This window comes from Nematolebias whitei, chromosome 19 (assembly GCF_014905685.2).
Source record: "Nematolebias whitei isolate Nwh7 chromosome 19, NemWhi1, whole genome shotgun sequence".
In the NCBI taxonomy this organism is placed as follows: Eukaryota; Metazoa; Chordata; class Actinopteri; order Cyprinodontiformes; family Rivulidae; genus Nematolebias; species Nematolebias whitei.
Window position 1 is genome coordinate 12,053,867 of NC_056516.1, and position 4,517 is coordinate 12,058,383.

Genomic DNA, 4,517 nt, shown 5'->3' on the forward strand with positions numbered 1-4,517 from the left:
AAGAGAACACAGGTGAACAAATTCTTTTCACCTAGACATATCTAGCTCAACAGTACTATACCATGAGAGGTGATATGCTCCAGCGATGAGTCACACTGGGCTGCAGCCTTTTGTAGATGGAGAGGCTCATCATGCTGATGACCGCCAGGTGTTGTTAATCAGCGGCCATCAGCAAGGCAGGCTGCAGGCAGTGGGACCCTTACATAAATATGGCCGGCTTGTTTTATTTTATTTTTTTATTTTATTTTTCATAAACAAATAAACTGCATATAAACTGCTAATCATGTCATTCTTACTCCCTGTATGGAATCGCCCATCTAGATTACAAACTTTAAGAGGAACATTCTTTAAATAATTTCTCTACTTCAGAACATTTAGTTTTATATTTCTTATATATCATTTATCATAAATCAAGATCCACATGTGAATTCGGATTTTAACATGTTGTCTCTGATGTTCTTATACACTGTATGAGCAGAAAGAAGTGGACAAGCGTGAGAGGAAGGCATGAAGCAATCATGAGAGAGAAAAGAAAGAAAAGCAAACTTGATTAATGAAACTTTATGCCCTTTTTCTTTCTCATCTCTTTGCTTGGTGGCAGATGAAATTCCTCTGCCATTGGTTTCATTTCTCACTGTCATTCAAATGGAAAAGGGGGAGAGCCATTGAAAAGCCCAGTTCCTCTGTACCATGAATACAAACATCACATTACTATTCATTAAATATACAGTATTCCCGTCTTATTTATTGTAATATGTTTGGTGCTGAACAGCTGAGCAGAGATGGTATCAGGGTGTGTAATTAGAAAACTGGATGATTCTTTCAGTGTGAAACATCCTGTCAATAGACAAAGTTTGGTGTTAGGTGTCACCCCAACTGTGCATTGATTATTAAACTGGATCTAGTTATTGGACTTTCGTTATAGTGCAGCATCATATGCGGACATGACAGACAATCCATGAACTATGTATCTTTCTCATCTCTACTGAGCATAAAACATGTACCAATCTGCCACACAGATGGAAAATCTATAACCAATCACCAGCAAAAACTTAATTTGGTGTTCTGTTGGAGTAATCCCTGAGGAGAAATGTTTTCATTCAGATTACTGCTTGTTTAGTGAAGAGGTGTTTTGAAAGAGATAGTTTAGACAACATTAAAGTGATGTTCCTTTAAACAGCTATCAATGGTTAATAACTTATCAGTGATGTTCTCAGTCATAGAGCATGGAATATGGAGGAAAGTGCTAAATTATTCATCTAGCTTAGGATATAGACTGACCAAACAAAGTCCAGTTTTTGTCCATCCATCATTTCCTACTTTTTTCGAAGTCGGGTCGCAGGGCCAGCAGCTTGAAGGACGCCCAGACTTCTCTTTCCACCTCTTCCAGCTCTTCTGGGAGGACCCCAAGTCATTCCCACGCCAGCAGAGAGACATACAGTACATGGTTAGGATGCTTTGAGAGAAGTGGAACACTAAATCTGTAGCATCTTAGCTTAGCAGTAACTGTGATGCTGTGAGATGCTGCAAGTGTGACACTGTGAATTAAAGTGCATTAAATATCTTGATGCATGCTCAATAATCCAGGTAGAAAAATCCAAAACAGTTCAATCTGGTCCTCTGGACATTCAAAAAATAACAAAAAACAAAGTAAAAAAATCTAGAAATGTTTCGTCTCTCATCCAAGAGACTTCCTCAGTCTGAGGAGCTTTATTCAGCTCAGTCTCTTAAATAGCACCTTCTCAGAGTGGATCAACCAGTTTTGCTGCTGACAACCAAAACCAGCTGATCACATGCTCAAGAAGGACCATCAGCCTAACAATGGATCATTAGCACACTGATGGCTGTTTACTATTCACAGAGGGCTGAGTGATACTAGCAATCACAGCATTGTAAGACTAACACTTGCTCATTCAAAGACAGAAAATCAGAAAATGCATAATTACTCTGTAACAGAACTTAACATGATTTATACTGTAGTGAACCTGATCTGACCCTGATCTGACCCTGATGACCTCAAATCTATCAGATGGACAGAGACTGTTATTTTCATTGATCTGAATACAGTCTGAGCCATCTGGTGACTTTCTTTCTTGAATTAATCAAGCAGAAAAGACAATTCTCTATAATCATTACTGTTTTACAAATGTTTAATAATCAAATTGTGTTAGTTCCACTCAATGTTACAGGTTGAAAAGAACTACTCATTTTTATTTCACATAAACAGTAAGTAATGATTTTTATTCCTCATTCAAAGAAGAAATCAGGTTAATATGCATTTCTTGATTTTCTGTCTGAAATGAGCTAAGTTTTGTAAGTATGTGAAAGGTCGGTTTTCGGTCAACTAAAATGTTTACCGAGAAAGATGTCATGTTTAAACTTTTTCAGAAGATTACCAAGAGTTGACTCCACGAAGTCTGCTTTTCTGCAATAATCTCTCTGTCAGTTGTTGAACAATCTCATTCTCTGACCTTGGCTTAGATAACATCTTACGTCACAAAAACACACCTCTTTCTGGTTCATCCACGAATCAGAAAGCTCTCAAATGAACCGGAAGTCGACCCATTTAAAATGTGGCAACTTCCCAGTTCATGTTAGAATGGAAGAGAATTCCAGAGGCTGAGGAGATGAAGAACTAGAGAGTTGCTGGAGTTGAAAGATTCTGTTAGAGTCTGAGAAGTTCTGAAGAATGAAAGGAGTTCAGAGGTCTTGGGTGCAAACGCATTCAAGATGATCCAGAGACGTTTTGGGATTATAATTTCTGTTTGAAAACCACACACGACTATCTAAGGATTTCAGCTGCTCTCAACGGAGACGCTGAAAAGTCTGGAGGATTCTCTATCGAGCTGATTTACGTCAACCAGGTAACAGTCTCCTCTTCGATTAAAGTGTACCGGAGGCAAGCTGAGATCTGATGAAGCGTGCACGTTCTGGTCAAACAGATTAATTCCCTCACATATCTCTCTGTAAGATAACTCCATTTCATCTTAAAACTCTCCTCTCTCTCATAAAATCAGTACAGATATTTTAGAAATATCTGAAGCAAAGTCCTCAATTACTACCGAGTGATTGAAGCTCATTATTTGTGAAACTTGTCTGTTATTATTTTCATATTTTGCCAAATTAATGTAAATGTTTGATGTTAAACTTTGATTCTGAAAATAAATGACCGCATTGATTTGATGGGTCAAAGATAATAACGTCTCTCGTTACATTTCTGTTAAATTCAATGCACGACATTACACAGCCAGAAAGATGAGGAACTCGTGAAAAAGTATGCATATATATCTCATATATTGTCATGCTACAACTAGTGGCACGTACCCACGTGACTACTACAAACTGGTGGCCCGTCACGCGCTCATAAATGGACTGTGTACTCGTGTGTAAATTGATTTTACGTGTTGGCATGTATGTTGAAAAGTAACAGTTTGTCAGCTGTGCTGAACCACAGCTGGAGCTGCGCCTTTCAAGCAAACGCTGCATGTTCTAAGCGTTGGGCTAGTAATGTTTTAAAAGCTGAAATTGTGTCATAAGTCTTTATGAAAGCTGAAATTGTACGTCTGTTATGTTAACTAAAAGCTGATGAGCTGTAAAAAACGCTGCATTCTGTTTAAACTGAGGTCCAAACGGACGGGAGTTCGGTTCTGGACGGCTCGGTTCTGGAAAATTCGGACGAGTTGTTTAAATAGCTAGAAAGACGTTTTGTCACGGAGCGCCGTCTCCGTGCAGCTCAGGAAGTTGATTCGTTACATTTTTAACAGAAAAAGTGCATTTTGACAGTTTAAAAGACGAAAAGCTGACGAACTATTTTCAGGCTAAACCTAGCATGCTGGCTGAAAAAGCTTTCCTGATTGGTTGAATATTGCTGGGTGGAGCGCTCTGATTTGCTGAGAAGGTTGACTGGCGTGGCTACGTCATCCCCTCTCAACCCTGCGCTGCTTTGCCATTGGTGATTTCAGTCACGTGACCCGGAAATGAAATTCGTTTTCATAGGGAAATAAAATCTGCTTTTTAAAGCTGAAAAGCGCCTTTAAAGTGATTTTTGATACGCTGGCTAAGTGCTTCGAAGCATATTCGCTGAAATTTTGCCACGTTAGAGTCTAAAATTCGTCATTAAATGATGTTTTTAAACAACGCTAGCGATGCTAATTTTAAGCTAAACAGCTAACGACCGGAGCCTTAGCTACGCTTAAAATCACTAAATAAAGCTGCAATATTGTCCCAAAAACTCATGTTTCAAGCTATAAAGTCTGATTGCAAAAAATTTTGCCACGTTTGTGTAAAAAATCCGTTCAGAAATGTTGATTTTAACCGAGTTTAGCCGAAGCTAACTTCAAGCTAAGCGGCTAACAACAGGATGTCAACCGAACGCCACAGGAAGTTATAGCTCCCCTAGTGGACAACACAAACAGTGTCGGAGTTAAATTTTGTTGAGGTTGTACTGACACCTTCTGGAGAAGACGTGGGATCACAGGTTTCACTTCGTTTTTAGGTAAAGAGTGAAATTAAACGTT